The sequence below is a fragment of the Capricornis sumatraensis genome, chromosome 11 (genome assembly GCF_032405125.1).
Source record: "Capricornis sumatraensis isolate serow.1 chromosome 11, serow.2, whole genome shotgun sequence".
Classification (NCBI taxonomy): domain Eukaryota; kingdom Metazoa; phylum Chordata; class Mammalia; order Artiodactyla; family Bovidae; genus Capricornis; species Capricornis sumatraensis.
Genome location: NC_091079.1, coordinates 74,229,080 through 74,252,340, shown reverse-complemented (window position 1 = coordinate 74,252,340; position 23,261 = coordinate 74,229,080).

Below are 23,261 nucleotides of genomic sequence, written 5' to 3'. Positions count from 1 at the left end.
CATAATTAATATTGAAAAGTATAACCAAGACAAGAGCAAGGTTTTACTTTTTTCCTCTGAAACTTTTAAGGAAGAAAATCCTATTTTTGAGCATTCCCATGTATAAACTACTGAGCCATGTCAAGCAAATCCTTCTAGCTGAATCTAGCTTAAAAGTCTGAAACATTCTCAAAAGCTTAGTTGCTATTCTAAGTGACCAAAGGCTGACTATTACACTTCCAGATGAAGACCCCACTGAGCATTGTAGTCACTGGATTTTAACTTGTCTGCAAGTGTCTTTCCTGCCTTCCTGCTTGTCTTTTGTAGGTTCTTCTTTTCTTTTTTTCCCAAATGCTTGTGATTGTGATATTTTGCTTACAGATTCTAAATCAAAGCAATGAAAAATTTTGTCAGCATTATGTTCAATAGAGCTAAAATTGATTTCATCTCACTGTTAATATATCTTCACAGTTACAACTTAGGCCTGCTCTTCTATTCCAGTGATTATTAGAGAGATGTAAATGTGAATCCCTCAGGTCCTGCTTTAATCCCTTCTGGTTGACTCGTCTACTAAGATCTGGCTAATCAATATCTCCATGTCAAAATGGCCCTCGGTGTTGATTCAGGAATAGCTGAATTTTAATGATTGGGTTGAAAAGTACTGGGTACTTTTAAGTGCCTGCAAAGATTGGCATTTTCCCTCCCCAGGGTATATCCCTACCTTGTGACTTTTTTCTGAAACCTATTGCTAATGATCATTACGACACAAATACCTTGTTTATGAGGAATGTGTTACTCAGTTTTGGAAACTTCAGCTTTTAAATGCCACTTCATGAAGACTCTGCCATCTAAAACCTCAATCCCGAATATGCTTTGGTGAAAATTGGCCTCATCTACTCCATGAAAACATTCTTATCCTATCACTGTGGCAGTAAAAAAAATGCAAGCAAACATTTATAGGAAATGCCCTAAAAATCTGTATGCATGACACAAAGAAATCTATTTTAACTGACTTTTCATCCTGGATTAAAGATTGAATTTGGAATCGTATAGATAGAGCACTGGAGTGACCCAACCCCAAATCACACATGCATGTGTCCAGATTCATACAAACGCATGCCTGTAGTTCCATAACTACTTAACAAGGGGTATTGGAATATGCTAGATTTTTTTGATAACAGGAAAGAACTGCTGTCTTTGAACATCAACTATGTCTCAGGCATGCTAGCAGATATTTAATCAACATTGCCTTCATCACAGCCTCACTACAGCTGTGATTTTCTTATGATAAGGCCAGGGATCAGGGATCAATTCCCTAAACTGTGTAGATGTTAGGGAGAGAAAATGAAGAAATGTCTTTCTTTTTTCTTTTCCTTTTTTTTCAAGCTAGCATGCTGATTAACATTCTTGTGCCCTGATGGCATAAGTAATAAAAATATATAATACTTTGCAGAATGATAATAATTAGATATTGAAAAATATTATGATTAGTTTTATATGTTAGTCACAGAATATAATATACTCTTCCTATCTTTGGAGCTTAATATATGGGCTCAGTTTTTGTTTTAATGCTTAAAAAGTTATTTGCTAATAATCTGTCAGTTTTAGACCACATGGGAAATTCAAAAGAACACAGTTCATAGTGTTTCCACTCTGTAGCAAATGCCGTTATGAAGTTAAATATTCCCATGCAATATCCAATAAATATTTGGGTTTACACAGGACCAATCTAACTTTTTAAGGTATTCTTTATTACACTGTACTAAATCAAAAATATTGCCTTAAATAACCAAAAGTTAACAAATGATCAAATGAAAAATAAAAAGCTACATTAAAAATTGCTGACAGAGTGAAGTAATGTTATTAAGGCCTCACCTAATAAAATTCCTTGAGTTATTTTATTGCTTCCAATTTCATTAATTGCTGAGTGTCTTTGGTTAAATCTTGCACCTAAGGTAATTAAGTAAAGGGCACAGATATTTAATAAAACAAGCAGACATAAATTTCCACTTCAGAATTCTCCATCAGTATCATGAGTATATTTCTAGAACTTCTCTCCAACATAAATATTCTAAATGATGAAGAGAAATGAGAAAAGTGTAAACTCTACAATTATTCTTAAACAACCCAAATGCATAAAACAATGTAACTTGAAAATAAACCAAAACAAAAGGCTGCTTCGAGCTAAACAATTAGTTAAATCAAAGGAAGCTACAGTCATAAAACTTAAGTGGATACTTGAATTGTTTCATTTTTATAATGAAATAACAATGAAATACATAGTAATGCTGAATCCACATGGTTTTTGAACTACTCAAAGAATCAGAGTTACATCACTGTTGTTATTGTTGTTCAGTGTCTGTCATGTCTGGCTCTTTGTGACCCCATGGACTGTAGCACACCAGGCTCCTCTGTCCACTATCTCCTGGAGTTTGCTCAAATGCATGTCCATTGAGTCAGTAATGCTATCTAATTGTCTCATCCTCTACTGCCCCCTTCTCCTCCTGCCTTCAATCTTTCCCAGCTTCAGGGTCTTTTCCAATCAGTCAGTTCTTTGCATCAGGTGGCCAAAGTATTGGAGCTTCAGCTTTAGCATCTGTCCTTCCAATAAATATTCAGGGTTGATTTCCTTTAGGATTGACTGGTTGCAGTCCAAGGGACTCTCAAGAGTCTTCTCCAACACCACAGTTCAAAAGCATCAGTTCTTCAGCACTCAGCCTTCTTTATGGTCCAACTCTCACATCCGTACATGACTACTGGAAAAACCATAGCTTTGACTACATGGACCTTCATCAGCAAATTGATGTCTCTGCTTTTTTGATATACTGTCTGGGTTTGTCATAGCTTTCTTTCCAAGGAGCAAGTGTCTTTTAATTTCATGGCTGCAGTCACTATTCATGGTAATTTTGGAGACCAAGAAAATTAAATCTGTCACTGCTTCCACTTTTTCTCCTTCTATTTGCCATGAGGTGATGGGACCAGATGCCATGATCTTAGGTTTTTTGATTTTGAGTTTCAAGCCAACTTTTTCACTCTCCTCTTTCACTCTTATCAAGAGGCTCTTTAGTTTCTCTTCACTTTCTGCCATGAGAGTGGTATCATCTGCATATAGGAGATTGTTGATATTTCTCCCAGCAATCTTGATTCCAGCCTGGGATTCATCCAGCCTGGCATTTCAAATGATGTATTCTGCATAGAAGTTAAATAGAAGGGTGACAATATAAAGCCTTGATGTACTCCTTTCACAGTTTTGAACCAGTCCATTGTCCGGTTCTAACCGACGTGCATACAGGTTTCTCAAGAGGCAGATAAGGTGCTCTGATATTCCCATCTCTTGAAGAATTTTCCACAGTTTGTTGTGATCCACATAGTCAAAGGCTTTAGCATAGTCAGTGAAGCAGAAGTAGTTGTTTCTCTGGAACTCCCTTGCTTTCTCCATGATCCAACAAATGTTGAGAGTTTGATCTCTGGTTCCTATGCCTTTTCAAAACCCGGCTTGTATATCTGGAAGTTCGCAGTTCACACACTGCTGAAACCTAGCATGAAGGATTTTGAAGATAACCTTGCTAGCAGGTAGAATGAGCACAATTATGGGGTATTTTAAACATTCGTTGGCATTACCCTTCTTTGGGATTTGAATGAAAGCTGACCTTTTCCAGTCCTGTGGTCACTGCTGAGTTTTCCAAATTTGCTGACATATTGAGTGCAGCACTCTAACAGCATCAACTTATAGGATTTTAAATAGATCTGCTGGAACTCTGTCACCTCCACTAGTTTTGCTCATAGTAATGCTTCCTAAAGCCCTCACCCTCCAGAATGTCTGGCTCTAGGTGAGTGACCACACCATCATGGTTATTCAGGTCATTAAGACCTTTTTTGTATACTTCTTCTGTGTATTCTTGCCACTTCTTCTTAATGTCTTCTGCTTCTGTTAGGTCCTTACGATTTCTGTCCTTTATTGTGTCCATCCTTAAATGAAACGTTCCCATGATATCTCCAATATTCTTGAAAAGATCTCTAGTCTTTCCCATTCTAATTTTTCCTCTATTTCTTTGCATTGTTCATTTAAGAAGGCCTTCTTATCCCTCCTTGCTATTCTCTGGAACTCTGCACTCAATTGGGTATATCTTTCCCTTTCTTCATTGCCTTTCACTTTTCTTCTTTCCTCAGCCATTTATAAAGTCTCTTCAGACAACCACATTTCCTTCTTGAATTTCTTTTTCTCTGGAATAGTTTTGGTTACTGCCTCCTGCACAGTGTTATTAAGCTCTTGTCCATAGTTCTTCAGACACTCTGTCTACCAGATCTAATCCTTTGAATCTATGCATCACCTCCACTGTATAATTGTAAGAGCTTTGATTTAGGTCATACCTGAATGGCCTAATAGTTTTTCTTACTTTCTTCAACTTAAGCCTGAATTTTGCAGTATGGACCTCATGATTTGAGCCACAGTCAGCTCCTAGTCTTGTTTTTGCTGACTGTATAGATCTTCTCCATCTGTGGCACAAAGAACATAATCAGTCTGATTTCAGTATTGACCATGTGGTGATGTCCATATGCAGTCATCCCTTGGGTTGTTGGAAGAGGGTGTTTGCTATGACCAGTGTGTTCTCTTGACATAACTCTGTTCACCTTTGTTCTGCTTCATTTTGCACTCCAAATCCAAATTTTCCTATTATTAGGATTATATCTTGACTTCCTGGTTTTGTATTCCAATCCCCTAAGTTGAAAAGGACATATTTTTTTGTTGTTCATCCTAGAAGGGGTTGTAGGTCCTCATGGAACCATTCAACTTCAGCTTCTTTGCATCAGTGGTTGGGGCATACACTTGGATAATTGTGATGTTTAATGTTTTGCCTTGTAAATGAACTGAAATAACTCTGTCAATTTTGAGATTGCACTTAAGCACTGCATTTCAGACTCTTTTGTTGACTATGAGGGCTACTCTCTTTCTTCTAAGGAATTCTTGCCCACAGTTGTAGCTATAATGGTCATCTGAAGTAAATTTGTCCATTCCTGTCTATTTTAGTTCACTGACTCCTAAGTTGTCAGGGTTCAATCTTACCATTTCCTGCCTGACCACACCCAACTGACCTTGATTCATGGACCTAACATTCCAGGTTCCTATGCATATTGTTCTTTACAGCATTGGACTTTACTTTTACCACCAGACCCATCCACAACTGAGCATCATTTTCACTTTGGCCCAGCCATTTCATTCTTTCTGGAGCTATTTGTATTAATAATTGGCCTCATTCCCAGTAGCATATTGGACACCTTCTGATCTTGTGGCAAGAGGTGGGGGCTCATCTTCAAGTATCATTTTTGTTTTTTTCATAGTGTCATGTGGTTCTCGTGGCAAGAATGCTGGAGTGAGTTGCCATTTCCTCCTCCAATGGATCATGTTTTGTCAGAGCTTTTCACTCTGACTCATCCATCTTGGGTGGCCCTGCATGGCATGGCTCATAGTTTCATTGAGCTACACATGGCCCTTTGCCACAACAGGGCTGTGGTCCATGAAGAGATACATCACTCTAAACTGTGTTAAATATATAGACATGAAAGAAGAGGGAAAAGATTAATTTTTGGAGAAAAAAAGAAATTTTAAATAGTTTGCGCATGGCTCTATGAATTCTGTAAATAATATATTCAACATTATTTACATCTCTCAACTGCAACTCACAACAGAGTTGGAATGTTTTTTCATGGATTAAGATGACTGGGTGTAAGTTATGGTATCATCACAGACAATCAGTCCACCCAGGTTCTAAGAACATTTATTTCTAGCTCTTGAATTACTTGTTCTCCTTGGAAGAAGCAGAGGATGAACATCTTTAGCAATTTGTTTTCTGTTTATCTATAGTTGTCCATAGTAAATGACCGTCAGAACCAAGGTTTGGCCAAGTGAGTATGTTTTTAGTGTAATACACATAAAGAAGTCTTACTGTACTCTGTAGTAATAAATATATTCTTCTCTCCTTCTCCACCTCCCATATCAAACTCTTCTCTTTCCAAAAATAATGGTTTTCCTCAGAGCAGTCAGTTATATCTGACTTCATTGAAGCCTAAACCTGGACATGAACTGTCTTAAGTAAAAGTGTATTAAAGATATATATTCAAATCTTTCAAATATATGTATGTGTACATAAATATATATCTTATGCTCTGAATACTTCTATGTTTCATAAAGTCATGTTCAAACTGTGGAAATACAGATGCTTCTAAAGTTTCTATTTAAGTTATGTCCTCATTTTCATGGGGGGGAGTCATGTACAGAGTTGAGCTGTTTGATATAGATTTTTCCCTCACAGATTAAAGTATAGGTCAGGCATTTCAGGGCTTCATTGAGAAACAAAAGAAAACTCCACATGTGATGAACTGCCACAGAAATTTAAGAAAATAAAAGGCTTTTCCCATTTCTAAGAATTTCACAGCCCAATGAGGAAACTATATTGACTTCCATGACAAAGCAATATGATATTATCTCAAGATAAAACAGTTTGGCAATATTTAGAATATGAATTAGAGACATCAGAAGTGTTTTAAAGAAGCAATTAGGGTCATTTATGTTGTGATTCTATTTTATGAACTATAACTGGAATTATTGATTAATGTAGTTCTTAACTTCATTGATCACAAGGGGGAAAAGGTTAGATATGGCCCTGTAATATTTTTGTTTTTATGTTTGGTCTACAATCTCAAATTATTCAGCAGAAAAGTTCATTTACAAGAATGCCCATTGGGGAATAGTTTTGTTATGGAGATGATTAGAACCAAATGGACTATTCTAATATAAACTGATTCTGGTTCTGATTTTAATATTCAAGCAATCTCTGAAAAGAGTTGCCAAGAATGTTTGTAGACATGTTTTCAGACCTGTTTACATTCTTCTACACCAAGCACATTTATGGCAAATCCAATATGAGGTGACTGATTTATATTTTAGAAATTACATCTGGAAAAATTAAAAATCTGGATGAAATGGCTCACCTGGGGCAACACATTGTGAGAGCTGTCAAATCTGGATCCTGCAAGTAAACAAAAAACAGTTTTATGGCCAATAAACAGCAAATCCGCAGCAAAATCACCTATTTATCCTTGTGGAGGAGCATCTGTGTCAAGTCCATACTACACGTTCTCAACTGATATAATGGAAATAGAAGCACTTAGAAAATTATACAAGTTAAATGAATGGGATAAGCAATTCAGTTGGCTAAAGCTTCTGCAACTGACTTGAGCCCTGAAGCCACACCCACGTGTGATTATTTCATTCCTCACAGAACAATGGCCTTGGTGTTTGTCCATGTGGCTATTCTCTGACTTGCAAAAAAGAGCATATGAACTTTCTCAAGAATGTTACGGACTGATAAAGATGGAGACTCTCCAGAAAAAAAAAGAAAAAACAAATACAGCTTGGCAGTAGAGTAAGGTTCTATTTAACCACAGCTCTTAATTCAGAAGCTAGTAAGAATATCTGTATTCCTGAGATGCCATGAAATGCCCTAATAAGGAGGCTAAATGTTTATTCCTTAGCCAAGAATAAGAAACCACTCCCACTTTAATATACATAAGAATTATCTGAAAGCTTATCTTAAAATGTGCTTTATTTGACTTTGCCCCCAAATTCTTATTTATTAGGTAATTTTGAAGCCTGTGGTCCTCTGACCACACCTGAAAACATTAAAAATAATAAAATACACTTAAAAAAAAAGAAAGCCATTGAGTCATGTTCCCAGTGGAGATCTTCGAGGCTCTTATTTATCATAATTCTTAAAAAACAAACTATATGAAAAACTCTTTGAGAATACGTCTATCATTGTTGTATTCCACGAATCATCTAAACTTGGATAATGTCCCTAAGTGTTAAATATAGGAATGAACCAATGAATTCCAAGCTATGCAATACATTTTAAAATTTTCTGCTGATGTCCAATTTGCCTCTAGATTTGTTTACACAATAAGAGAACTAGTTTTTTCTGGTTTTTATTTTTTAAACAGCTCTTGGGGCTTCCCAGGTGGTGCCAGTGGTAAAGAATCTGCCTGCAATGCAGGAGATACGGGAGAGATAAGTTTGATCCCTGGGTCAGGAAAATTCCCTGGAGTAGGAAATGGCAAAACACTCCAGTATTTTGGCCTGGAAAATCCTATGGATAGAGAAACCTAATGTGCTATAGTCCATGGGGTCACAAAGAGTGGGACATGACTGAGCACCCAGGCCATCTATCCGTCGCCCAGCTCAGTGAAAGGTACTACATTAAGTGTGCTAGATGAGAGTCGAACAATTTCTCACATATGCATAGTGCTTGGCAATTTCAGTGGCACTTCCACATCCTAATTTAATAATTCAAGACTGACACATTGCCTCGGCCCTCAAGAAGATTACAGTCTGGTGATAACATATTAACATGGAAATGTAAGAAATATAGAATAAATATTTGGAAGCCAAATTGTGTGATTTCAGATTACAAACAATTGAACTCTTCAGAGGAAAAGTGGCATCTTTGGCACCTGGGGTCATTAAGGAGGACTGTGCAGAGAACACAGGAGTTCTTTCAAGAATACGTTTGATTTAGGCAGTTACAGGAAAGAGTTCATGGGAAAGAAATAAGAAAAATGAGCCCAGGAAGGCACAAATAACTTTTAGAGCAATGCTCTGGATGTGAAGGATATGCATCCAAAGTCCATTTCATGGGAGATTAAAGCAGCAGCATGTCTTTTAATATTTGCCACCACCAATAAAGCTCCAAGGAAAGGAAAAGTTAAGGAAGTCAAGGACCTACATGTGCTTATATTTGAGGAAATGTTCACCTATACACTAGAATATAGAGTTAAAACACATATAGGTCAGCTTTGTTTATTATGTATAGAAGCTATATTACACTATTTGCCTTGTAAGCATTGTAATTCTAAAAGTATTCTTATAAGTCTTAATTTTTGAAATGAAAAATATGTATATATGTATATGCATATATATCTTTGTTTCTAATCTATATCATGTCATCACCATCCATTTTTAAATATTTATATTTAAAATATAAATATTGTGTACATTATTCAAGGGTCCTTAACAACTCTGGATTCATCCAATTATGCCAACCGTAGACATCAGAGCTAGCTCAGGGACCTAGACCCTTCATGAACTTAAGCTTCAAGATTAAATCTGTATTGACAAGCATGGAGTGACTAGCTTCAGATTACTTGTGACGTCGTGGACTTGCATGCTGCTTTTGATGTTCTCCTGAATGTGTTGGCCTCCTTCTATTAGTTTTAGAATGTTGTATGCTGACTCATTTCATCACCCGGGAATTAATTTCTGTGTCCTTGTGGGACAAAGACTCTTCTTTAAGAAAGTACAGCATTATGTGCTCTGCTGTGAGAAACTGTGTGTCTGTTCCAATCTGTGTATTGTGAGCAATAAAGCATCAAACTGAAAGAACTGGCTCTTTAGTTTTCTTTGTCTTCCAAATATTTCATTTTGGTGCAATTTGACTCTTAACCACCCGCTCAGAAAAACATTAGTGGCACTCAACTTGTACCAGTGTGGTTTTATGAGATGATTGTAACACAGAGATAGATGTTTTCCATTTCAATAGTAAGTTTTATGTGTATTGGAGAAAATGTGACTAGCTCATCAAATTTACGTCAATGACGTCAGTGTATTAACTTGATGTCGATACTGTGCTTAATCACTCAGTTGTGTCCTACCATTTGTGACCCCATGGACTGTAGCCCACCAGGCTCCTGTGTCCATGGGGATTCTCCAGGCAAGAATACTGGAGCGTGGAGTGGGTTGCCATGCCCTCCTCCAGGGGATCTTCCCAACCCAGGGTTGATATTAGATAAGACAAAAAACCGTGCAGTTTAAACAAGTGGCTAAGGTGTGGACAACACTGAACTGATTGATTCAGGTGTCTGTCCCCTTTTGAACAATAGCAAAATAAACTCAGATACTTGTGTACATAATTGCAAAGCAAATTGCTCCGTTACCTTTGTTGGTCCAAGTGATGGCCAACTTTACCTGGAAGAGGCAGGGCAAATATACAGACTGTAAAGTTCAACTCTTGTAGAAGTGGATTTGGATCATTCCTGGGGCCACTGCTCTAGCAAACAGACTCCATTTGATAAAGTTTATCTTGCCATGCACAGGAAAATGCTTGCTTAAGTAAATCTCAAGCTTTGCTTTAATGACCTCAATCTTTCACACTTGGAGAATATGAGGAAAATAAAAAATACCACTTGAAGCACTGAACATTGAGTGAACAAGAGAAGGTTCTTTGAATCATCTTTATTCAAGAGTAAACAACCTTGCCACCACTACCCCATCTACCTTCCAAAACGTTTGTTCTTATATTATGAGATGCAGCACCTTCAGCAATGTAAATTTTCCTCAATCCCCCCAGGTAAAAAGTTTAGTGGGATTTTACCAAATAGCATAGTCCTCTTTCCCAAATCTCCTAAAAATGCTTTGAAAATCAATGAAGACATATATTTGCTCACCATGGTCGAGTAAAGTGTAGTGACTAGCACACTAACTGATACAAAATGGGCCTTCCAAAAGTACCTGCTAATGGATGTGAATAAATATGTTTATTGAATATTTAAATTTAATGGACAGAAAGCATTTTATACCGCAGAGAATAACCTCTAAGAGTATAGATTGCAAGTTGACTCTAAGTCTTAGACCTCTTCAGTCTATCACCCTTAAGAGGATACCACTTTCTACAAACTCCTATTTTGACACAACACAAAATAAGTAGAAAAGTCCTTCTCATCAGATTTTAGAAAAAGACATTGAGTGCAAATATGCTGAAACAGTGGAAATGAAGCAAAAAAGAATGGTCTTGTCTGCCAGTAATGTGATATTAACTCAAAGAGCCCTAAAGCGAGAGTACAGCATCTCAGCTTCCAAACAAATTGAATCTTGTGTCCCAAATAGACGTTTGTGTCTAAAATAGAAACAAACATATTCGAGATTTTCCTGGGCTTCACCAGTCAAAGGATACAAATGCAGTCACAGCAACATTAGTACATAATTTCCCTGGCCGATCAACTGTCCTAGCACCAATGCCTCAGTCTCCCCTTGAGTTATTTCTTGCAGACCTGGGAGTGTGTCACTTTGCTCAGGATCTCTTATTTGCCTTCCACTTCAGTCTCTTTAATGACGCAAAACAACGAGATAGCATCTCCTAGCTGATGTGGCTGCCAGTTCACATCATGGCTATGTAGATGTGCCCAAGGAAACGTCTCTTCTGACTTCAAAACACATAAAGATTTAGAAAGTTGCCAAAAAAACAAAACAAAAAATCTCCACTTCTTTCCTGATCTATAAAAAATCCCTGTCTTTCTCCTAATTTATACCATGTTTTGAAATAATCCTGGTTCTGTATACTCCTGCTTATATTCTGTGGGTAGCAATGATTCCTATAAAACTAAGCTCTCAATATCCACCTGTGAGCATTCTCTCACAGGAAGATCAGATTCAGCCTGGAAACAAGGCCAAAAAAAATCACCATAATCCTTTGCCTCTCCCCACCTCTCCTCTCAGACACTCATCACAAAGCTTTCCACCTCTGATGGTTTTTTGTCCTTTAATATGAATCCACTCATAAATGCAAATAACAGAAGGCATTGACCCACAACAGCGGAGACTATATCTCAGTTTCTTGTTGTGGTTTAGTTGCTCATTCAAGTCTGACTTTTGCAATCCCATGGACTGTAGCCCACCAGGCTCCTCTGTCCATGGGACTCTCCAGGCCAGAATACTGGAGTAGGTTGCCAATCCTTTCTCCAGGAAATCTTTCCAACCCAGGGATTGAACTCATGTCTCCTGCATTGCAGCCAAATTCTTTACCACTGAGTCCCCAGGGAAGCCAAATCCCTGCTGGGTGGGTCCATAATAATTACAGCCATATTGAAAACTGACCAGATTTGAGGAACAAAGTAGATATGCTACTTTATTTTTTCTTTCTGGAATTTCTACGAACAAATGCTGAAGAAGAAAAACTCAAGGGATCCTTAGCTTACTTCAGATCTTAGTTCAATCCTACCCAAACAAGGAACACTAACAGCAGCTTCAGACCTGATCAGTCTTGGCTTCATGATCATATCTCAACAGTAGCCTCAAGCATTCAGGGGTCATGAGTGGGATGGGGGGGCGGGCAGAGCCAGAATGAAATGCGTTTGTCTGTCATTAGACCGTACATGACTGGAAAGGAAAAAAATCTGCTTAATTTGACTAACATCCAATACAAGCGGAATTTTTTTAAGTCAAACAGGAGGATCTAGTTCTTAAGATGCTAAAAGCAAGTGTATTAGATGATGTTTATTCTATTACCCAGCTGTTGTTTTGAAAACCTATAGACTCTGCATGGAGATCAAAAAGCATTCTACTCAACAAATCTAGACCAGAACTGGATTTGTTCAGTGCGTTCGGAGGGAGGCCACAGGATACACTCTATTTCCCCACAATCTCTAAACATTGACTGATAGATTCACAAAATTCAGTTTTATGGTGAAAGCCTGTAGCCTTTCTCTTCCCATGTTTTTGAGACCATCCGATTATTCATCCCCTTCTTTTGCAGTGATCTCCAGAGAGGGCGAAGTCTAAATCTTCACCTGCAGGTTAAATACAAAATAGAACTTTCATTAGCAGATGAAGAACGCAAACCAGGAGCTTAATTTTGGTTTGCACATTCAAATCACACAGCAACAGCTCATCCAGGCCCCCTGAACCCAGTAAGACCAGAGTCAAAAAAGCACTCTTTAGATGGAATCCTGGAAGTCAATTTCCCTCTTTGCATATTACTTCTCCAGGAGAAAGTTCCCCAGTGATTAAAGGTCTTGAATTCATGCAGAGTGCCTGTTACACAGCTGAAACCACACACAGAAAATTGGGAGACACTTCGCAGCATCAAGCACTGTAATTAAGCAAATTGCCTTTATGTTTTTCTATGAATATGAATGAATGACTAAATAACTGAGCAGCATGGGCATCTTAATAACTGCAAGAGCAAAAGCAGGGGAAGCACCTGTGTCTCCAGGAGCTCCAAGGAGGGCTTGAAGGACTACAAGAATCAGAAGTCAATGCATCTCAAAATATAGGAGCCCAGATGCTTGCAAACAGAAGATAAAAATACAAGCAACTTGCAGTTCAGGTGCAGTCGCTGAAACATTAGCCTGGCTCAGAAAGGACATAAAGTAGAAAATCCAGTATCAGGGTTACTAAAATGCCCCTAGGGAAAGGGGGGCACTGTGTTCTGAAAGCAGGCTTGTAGTCAGGCCACTCAAAATGGCTGCTCTCTTGCTCTCTGTCCAGCCCCTGACTGACCAGTGCCTGCTTCACCTATACCCTACCCCCTCTCCCCAACTGACCTTCCAAGTACTTGCCCCAGGCCCCAGCTGGTGATCGTTCTCATCAAAGGGGCGGGAATGGGTGAGCCCTTCTGCTGGTTTCCCTGGTAGCTAATGAGCCCACCTGTTGTCAATTTCTCTCATAACCTGCCATCTCCAGAGAGATTGAAGGAGAGAGAAGGCTGCCATGTCCTGCTCGACTTCTGGTGCACACACTGGGGTGTTGCTCCAGGACCTTGCTTCAGACAAGTAAGTGCCTCTCACCCGACTCCATTAAGCCCCTGATGTCTCTAACTGACTCTGGGCTCTTGTTTAAAGTGGGGCAAGCACAGGCCTTGCAGGCCTGCAGGGCACAGCCCAGTGGTGGGTTTCCCCTGGGTTTTCCACTCCGTGGCCTCGGCACTGCTCTTCATCCTTCCCCTAGCTCCTGCCCTACTTGTAACGATTTAAAACCCTCCCGTGGTCATCTCCTTGTGACTCACAGAGAGCAGAGCTGGTACAAGAAGTCAGTTCTAAAAAGGTGAGGAATAAAGCAGAAAGGCATGCCACTGGGCTCCCTGGAGCACCCAGTGCCTAGCTGGCAGAAACAGGAGGTCTTGGTTAAGGGTCTCCTGGGGGAAAGCAAAGAGGAGACATTAAAACCAAAGAAGTCAATGTGGGAGGCAAATGAGGCTCAACATCATGAGCCAAAGAAACAGTTAAGGAAGAGGGACTAGGGTCCATTCCACGGGTAGTGTTTGCCCTGAAAAAGGAACACTTGAAATAAATTTGCCCTGCCAAAAAGGGTAGCTATTTCAGCTTTTGACCAAGACTTAACACCAGAACCTAAGAGTTTCTGTGGAGGGGCTGATGTTGATACCATAGTTCAGAAGTTCCTCTGGAAGGGGCTCCTTTGGGTATAGTGGTTGTGCATTGGGAAAAACTGATTTCACTAAGAGGACAGTAATCTTGGGGAATCCAAGTGTGGAATCTGGGTGAAGCAGAGTAGGGAAGCAGAGAAGGCAATGGCACCCCAGTCCAGTACTCTCGCCTAGAAAATTCCATGGATGGAGAAGCCCTGTAGGCTACAGTCCATGGGGTCACAAAGAGTCGGGCACGACTGAGCGACTTCATTTTCACTTTTCGCTTTCATGCATTGGAGAAGGAAATGGCAACCCACTCCAGTGTTCTTGGCTGGAGAATCTCAGGGATGGGGGAGCCTGGTGGGCTGCCGTCTCTGGGGTCGCACAGAGTCGGACATGACTGAAGCAACTTAGCAGCAGCAGAGTAGGGAAGACGTGTACTCAGTCTGCCCTTTCATTTCATTATAGGCTGCATTCAGCAAGAGCACTGAGGGGACCAGTTAGTGACTCCACGTCTACTGAGCTCAATGACTGCAGGACTCCAACTGTATACAAAGCACCTGAGACACTGCTTGGCCTCCAGTAAGTACTCAATAAGCAACAGCCCCTTTCCAAATGGGAGCTGATTATTGATCACAAAGGTATATGTAGCTCCTTTTCTTAGAAGTGAGCGGGATAGAAGATTTCCACCCACAGTTCTGAACAAGGTAAGTTTTCTATTGCTCCATGTCCCATTCTCTGGCCATCTCCCTGGAAAAGTAGTCATTTGTGCATGTTGTTTATAATTTACATTTATGGAGTGTGGCAATTATGTAAATCACTAAATGAGTCAGGTTAACTTTGTTTGGTTTGAGTACACCACGAAATTCTGAACTCACAATTTTGTAGTTAGCTGTTTGTGTAATGTATCCGTTGGGACGGATTCAACTACTGTGAGAGAAGCCATGACTCATCTGGACTTAAATAATAAGGAACTGTATTATTTCACACAGCACAGAGTACAGCAGTCGACTGCGGGGTGATTTGATTCATGGGCTCAAGCTACGATGCCAGAGACCAGATTGTTCTATCTTTCTGCTCCTCTCTAGAGTGTTTGCTTTATCCTAAGGGTTCTTCCTGTTTTGTTCCTAAGATGACTGGCAGCAGCAACTGTAGCCATGTAGTCTCTTGTTCGCTTCTAGAAGGAGGGAGAGAGAGAAACCACTGCCCAAGAAAGGAATCTAAGTCTTTCACTTTAGGCTGGTGGAGCCAACTGAAGTCAGAAGTCCCCTCCTGCATTAGTAACTGTTGCCAGGAGAGTTCCATGCGATGGTTCTTTGAGACTAACTATTACCCACCCTTGGTACCAGGGATTGTGTCAGTCTCCTGTTAATTGTGTACACTGTGTGGTCCAGGGATATATACCCGAGCAAGATCAGAATTTTAGCTGGAAGGAGGTAGAGGTGATGAATGGCAGGCAAGACAGCAGCCCTGGGCTTAGGAGGCATGTGGGGAGATTGTTTTTCTGAGGAAGTGGTTGTAAGAAAGAGAGGAGCTAGGGAGCAAGAACTGCTTGGGAGTCACTTACACACATAGGAAATTATAGGGAAATGTCTATATTTTGAGCAACTTGGAAAAGCATCTCTCTAAAAGTATATGGTAATTTCCGTCATCAGATGCAAGTAGCCCTAAAAGGAAAATGGCTGTGGTCTGAGTTCACAGATAACTTAATTGATATCAGGAGGGTTGGGCCAGAAGTCACACTCCTCCCCAATTCAAAATGCCCCATTGTTCTCACATCAAGATTTCATTCCTTAATCTTTCCTTCTTTGTGGGTGAGCTCCTCACAGTGAGGCTCTTCTAGATCACCTCCAGAAAGATCAGTTGCCAGTGACTCTTCCCTGTCAGCTAGTCAGATGCAGCTGGACTTACCTGGTCCCAAAACCTTGCAGGTGCGCTGTGTAGCTTTCCAGCTGGGACTTCACTGTGTGAGCAGCCTCCAGGTTCAAAAACAGTTTGAAAGCTGAATAACCAAATAGCCTGCTTGCATCTAAGTCTAAGCTGTCCTCTGTGGATGATTGAATAAATGATTGTTCAGGCTAAAATCCATTTCACCAAATGAGAGAATGAATGTGATCTGATTAAAGCAGAGCCTGTTGAACTCCAAACGCCAGTTTTTTAAAAATCAAACTTCGTGATCTAAGGCAACGATTGGTGTTTATAAATCCTTCAGGTGTCATCGGTCTGTGTGCAAACATTATCTCCTGAGAGATGGCACAGTCTCCAAGTTTTCGACCCATGCCAATTGCAGTTGGTGAATTATATACATAATGAAAGCTCACTTATTAAGTAATAATTTGCTACTGAGCCCTGACAGTGTACCCTGTGAAAGGTCAAGGCAACCCCCATTCCCAACTGTGACTTGACGTATGTACAACTACAGTGAGAAACTTTTTAACCTAGAGGTCTGCAAACTATTCTAGAATCACACAAAATAAGTGGTAAATCTTTCCCTTTTTTAAAATATGAATTTATGTATTTTAATTGGTGGTGAATTACTTTACAATGTTGTATTGGTTTTGCCATACATTGACATGAATCCACCATGGGTGTACATATGTTTCCCATCCCGAACCCCCCCTCCCACCTCCCTCCCCGTACCATCCCTCTGGGTCATCCCAGTGTACCAGCCCCAAGCATCCTGCATCAAACCTGGACTGGCAATCCATTTCACATATGATAATATACATGTTTCAATGCCATACTCCCAAATCATCATACCCTCACCCTCTCCCACAGAGTCCAAAAGACCGTTCTATAAATCTGTGTCTCTTTTGCTGTCTTGCATACAGGGTTATCATTACCATCTTTCTAAATTCCATATATCTGCGTTAGTATATTGTATTGGTGTTTTTCTTTCTGGCTTACTGCACTCTGTTTAATAGGCTCCAGTTTCATCCACCTCATTAGAACTGATTCAAATATATTCTTTTTAATGGATGAGTAATATTCCATTGTGTATATGTACCACAGCTTTCTTATCCATTCATCTGCTGATGGACATCTAGGTTGCTTCCATGTCCTGGCTATTATAAACAGTGCTGCGATGAACATTGCGGTACATGTGTCTCTTTCAATTCTGGTTTCCTCGGTGTGTATGCCCAGCAGTGGGATTGCTGGGTCATATGGCAGTTCTATTTGCAGTTTTTAAAGGACTCTCTACACTGTTCTCCATAGTGGCTGTACTAGTTTGCATTCCCACCAACAGTGTAAGAGGGTTCCTTTTTCTCCACACCTTCTCCAGCATTTATTGCTTATAGACTTTTGGATCACAGCCATTCTGACTAGCATGAAATGGTACCTCGTTGTGGTTTGATTTGCATATCTCTGATAATGAGTGACTCGATGGACATGAGTCTGAGTGAACTCTGGGAGTTGGTGATGGACAGGGAGGCCTGGCATGCTGCAATTCATGGGGTTGCAAAGAGTCGGACACAACTGAGCAACTGAACTGAACTGATAATGAGTGATGTTGAGCATCTTTTCATGTGTTTGTTAGCCATCTGTATGTCTTCTTTAGAGAATTGTCTGTTTAGTTTTTTGGCCCATGTTTTGATTAGGTCATTTATTTTTCTGGAATTGAGCTGCAGGAGTTGCTTGTATATATTTTTGAGATTAATTCTTTGTCAGTAGCTTTGTTTGCTATTATTTTCTCCCATTCTGAAGGCTGTCTTTTCACCTTGCTTATAGTTTCCTTTGTAGGGCAAAAGCTTTTAAGTTCAATTAGGTCCCATTTGTTTATTTTTGCTTTTATTTCCAATATTCTGGGAGGTGAGTCATAGAGGATCCTGCTGTGATTTATGTCAGAGAGTGTTTTGCCTATGTTCTCCTCTAGGAGTTTTATAGTTTCTAGTCTTATGTTTAGATGTTTAATCCACTTTGAGTTTTTTTTTTTTTTTTGTATGGTGTTAGAAAGTGTTCTAGTTTCATGCTTTTACAAGTGGTTGACCAGTTTTCCCAGCACCATTTGTTAAAAGAGATTGTCTTTTCTCCATTGTATATTCTTGCCTCCTTTGTCGAAGATAAGGTGTCCATAGGTGTGTGGATTTATCTCTGGGCTTTCTATGTTGTTCCATTGATCTATATTTCTGTCTTTGTGTGAGTACCTTACCGTCTTGATGACTGTGGCTTTGTAGTAGAGCCTGAAGTCAGGCAGGTTTATTCCTCCAGTTCCATTCTTCTTTCTCAAGATTGCTTTGGCTATTCGAGGTTTTTTTGCATTTCCATACAAATTGTGAAATTATTTGTTCTAGTTCTCTGAAAATTACTGTTGGTAGCTTGAATCTATAGATTGCTTTGGGTAGCATACTCATTTTCACTATATTGATTCTTCCAATCCATGAACATGGTATATTTCTCCATCTATTTGTGTCCTCTTTAATTTCTTTCACCAGCGTCTTATAGTTTTCTGTATATAGGTCTTTTGTGTTTTTAGGTAGATACATTCCTAAGTATTTTATTATTTTCATTGCAATGGCAAATGGAATTGTTTCCTTAATTTCTCTTTCTGTTTTCTCATTGTTAGTGAATAGGAAATTCTTTCTAAAGATATCAGGATGGCTATTACCAAGGAGGAAGCATTTAAGAAAAGTCCTTAAAATAGGTAAAATCTTGAGATAGAGAGTAAACTGGAAAAATTCATTTTTATTTTTATTTTTTTTAGTAAAGGGAATTTTATGAGCAAAGCAAAAAATATAAACAAACATGAAAATGTCAAAGAATATTAATGGACCAAAAAATTACCAAGATGATTTCAGCTGAGAATGGATAAGTAATGTCGTAGTCCATAAAGGACAGGACTGAGATTGTAAGACACAGGTTTGAACCCTTATTTTGCCACTTAACCTTTAATCATCTGTAGATTAAGATTATTAATCTACCTTAACTGTTTCACCAGATGATCCCTGATCATGCTGTAGCAGGGAAACCCTTGCTGTAGATCCACCAGACAGACCTCAAATCAAAATAAACTGTTACTTTTCAAAGGAGTTTAAGGTATCACACAATCCAATGAACCATTATTTCATTTGCCAGATCCACTTGGAGACAACGACAATACAAATGACTCCAGGAGAATTTTTCAGAAAGGATGGGAGAAGAAGCCTCTTTGGGCAGGAAGAGCTTTGGTTTCCCACCCATCATAGCATGTTGATAGCTGCCCACCCCAGCACTACCAAAGTTAACCATGCCTTCCATGAAAAATTGACTGACTTCCTGATACAACCTGATTCTTACTATGTGAATTGCTATTCCATTAATTTGAACTGAATGTTTTTCAGACCAGCAAAAGCACTCTTTTTCAATACATTGCACTCCTTCCCTTGATTCCTGCTTTTTGGCACCAATAAGAAACCATGAACTAATATGTTCCTTGGTGGGATAAGCAACTCAGTTCATTAATGCACTAAAGTCCTCTAAATTTCAGTTTCAGCCATAAAATGGAGATATTAATTCCTGCCCTCCAAGTTAGGAATTTATATATATATATTTTGTGTTAAATTGAAGAAAGTAGGGAAAACCACTAGACCATTCAGGTATGACCTAAATCAAATTCCTTATGATTATACAGTGGAAGTGACAAATAGATTCAAAGGATTAGATCTGATAGACAGAGTGCCTGAAGAACTATGGACAGTTTTGTGACATTGTACAGGAGACAGGGATCAAGACCATCCCCATGGAAAAGAAATGCAAAAAGGCCAAATGGTTGTCTGAGGAGGCCTTACAAATAGCTGTGAAAAGAAGTGAAAGGCAGAGGAGAAAAGGAAAGATATACCAACTTGAATGCAGAGTTCCAAAGAATAGCAAGGAGAGATAAGAAAGCCATCCTCAGTGATCAATGCAAAGAAATAGAGGAAAACAATAGAATGGGAAAGACTAGAGATCTCTTCAAGAAAATCAGAGATACCAAGGGAACATTTCATGCAAAGATGGGCACAATAAAGGAAGAAATGGTATGGATCTAAAAGAAGCACAAGATATTAAGAAGATGTGGCAAGAATACACAGAAGAACTATTTAAAAAAAAGATCTTCATGACACAGAAAATCACGATGGTGTGATCACTCACCTAGAGCCAGACATCCTGGAATGAGAAGTCAAGCGGTCCTTAGAAAGCGTCACTACGAAAAAAGCTAGTGGAGATGATGGAATTCCAGTTGAGATATTTCAAATTGTGAAAGATGATGCTGTGAAAGTGCTGCACACAATATGCCAGCAAATTTGGAAAACTCAGCAGTGGCCACAGAGCTGGGAAAGTTCAGTTTTCATTCCAATCCCAAAGAAATGTAATGTCAAAGAATGTTTAGACTACCGCACAGTAGCACTCATCTCACATGCTAGCAAAGTAATGCTCAAAATTCTCCAAGACAGGCTTCAACAGTATGTGAACCATGAAATTCCCATTCAAGCTGATTTTAGAAAATGCAGAGGAACCAGAGATCAATTGCCAACGTCCATTGGATTATCAAAAAAGCCAGAGAGTTCCAGAAAAGCATCTATGTCTGCTTTATTGACTATGCCAAAGCCTTTGACTCTGTGGATTAAAATAAGTTGTGGAAAATTCTGAAAGAGATCGGAATACCGGACCTCCTGACCTGCCTCTTGAGAAATCTATATGCAGGTAAGGAAGCAACAGTTAGAACTAGACATGGAACAACAGACTGGTTCCAAATTGGGGAAGGAGTATGTCAAGGCTATATACTATCACCCTATTTATTTAACTTATATGCAGAGTATATCATGAGAAATGCTGGCTCGATGAAGCACAAGCTGGAATCAAGTTGCCAGGAGAAATATCAATAACCTCAGATATGCAGATTACACCACCCTAATGGCAGAAAGTGAAGAACTAAAGAGCCTCTTGATGAAAGTGAAAGAGGAGAGTGAAAAAGTTGGCTTAAAATTCAACATTCAGAAAACTAATATCATGGCATCCAGTCCCATCACTTCATGCAAATAGATGGGGAAACAATGGAAACAGTGAGAGATTTTACTTTTTTGGTTTCCAAAATCACTGCAGGTGGTGATTACAGCCATGAAATTAAAAGACGCTTGCTCCTTGGAAGGAAAGTTAAGATCAACTTAGGCAGCATATTAAAAAGCAGAGACATTACTTTGCCAACAAAGGTCTGTCTAGTCAAAGCTATGGTTTTTCCAGTAGTCATGTATGGATGTGAGAGTTGGACCATAAGGAAAGCTGAGGGCCGAAGAATTGATGCTTTTGAACTGTATTGTTGGAGAAGACTCTTGAGAGTCCCTTGGACTGCAAGAAGATCCAACCAGTCCATCCTAAAGGAAATCAGTCATGAATATTGATTGGAAGGACTGATGCTGAAGCTGAAACTCCAATACTTTGGCCACCTGATGTGAAGAACTGATTCATTTGAAAAGACCCTGATGCTGGGAAAGATTGAGGGCAGAAGGAGAAGGGGACGACAGAGGATGAGATGGTTGGATGGCATCACCAACTCAATGGACATGAGTTTGAGTAAACCCCGGGAATTGGTGATGGACAGGGAGGCCTGGCATGCTGCTGTCCATGGGGTTACAAAGAGTCAGACATGACTGAGCAACTCAACTGAACAAAATTCCCTCCCTCTGCCTTGCCCCTCCCTCTTTCTTTCTTCCCACTGGTAATTATTAGTTTATTCTCAATATCTGCGAATCTGTTTCTGTTTTTTTATATTTACTAGTTTGTTGTTTTTTAGATTCTACATGTAAGAGATATCTTACAGTATTTGTCTTCTTCTGAATTATTTAACTTAGCATGGTACCCTCCAACTCCAGCCATGTTGTCGCAAATGGGAAATTTGCAATCTTTTTTATGACTAAGCAGTATGTATATGACCCACTCCAGTGTTCTTGCCTGGAGAATCCCAGGGACGGGGGAGCCTCGTGGGCTGCCATCTACGGGGTTGCACAGAGTTGGACACGACTGAAGTGACTTAGCAGCAGCAGTATGTATGTGTGTGTCTGTATATATATATCATGTCTTCTTTATTCACTCATCTGTTGATGGACACTTAGTTTGCTTCTGTGTCTTGGCAATTGTAAATAATGCTTCTGTGACATTAGGGTGCCTGTATCTTTTCCAATTAGTGTTTTCCCTTTTTTCAAATATATACCCAGGTGTGAAATATTTATATTAGAACAGAAGGTAGACTTATATGGAGTAACCCTTCTTGTCTTCTCTTTTGATTTGTTCCTGGTCCTTCAACTGTAGTGGATTTTGAGGTGCCTTGGCTCATACTGTTAAACTCTCTCATGGAGCACTTTTCTTATGAGACAAAATGAATGCTAAATGTTTTCTGTCCACAGCAGGACAGGGGATAAGGCAGATTAGTACCTGAATATTTTAGGTAGGGTGACAAATAACACTTCAAAAAGCTAACAAGGAGTGTTTTACTGTTCTCATGAATGTAATGCTTTGACTACTTGGGTTTCAGAGATCACTAATGAAAAATTCATTTTACATTGATACATTTGGATTAAGTATGGCTTGGTTTGCTTCTTAAATCTCATAACTCCAATCCCTGGGTAAACTTCTTAAGATTAAAGTAAATCCTAGAATAATAGGGCTTCCTTCATTTTCTGCACTTAAAAAAAAAAACAATCTGATTGAAATATAAGCAAAACACCACAGAATCATGCAGAGTTTTTCAAAATATTGCTAAATATTTCTTCATCTTAATTCAAATCTTAAAAATAACCAATATTAACAGTTTGACATGTATTTTTCATCTTTTTTATGCTTTCAGAGAGAACAAATATATAGCTTGAATTTGTTTTCTTTAAAAATGTTGTTTTAAACATATAATTGCATAAACTGATTCTTTTCCATTTAAGATAATTTTATATAAAGTCTGTACTTCTAAAGTATTCCTCATGCTACCTTGGGAATTAATTTTTTTAAATCCCTTTAGGAAAAATCCATATATGATTCAAGTTGGAGAACACTGATGAGCTGCATATGATTCCTCTATATATCTGTACCATGATTTAATTACATCAGTCCATCAGTGACATCTCGGTTGTTCCTAAAATTTTTCTA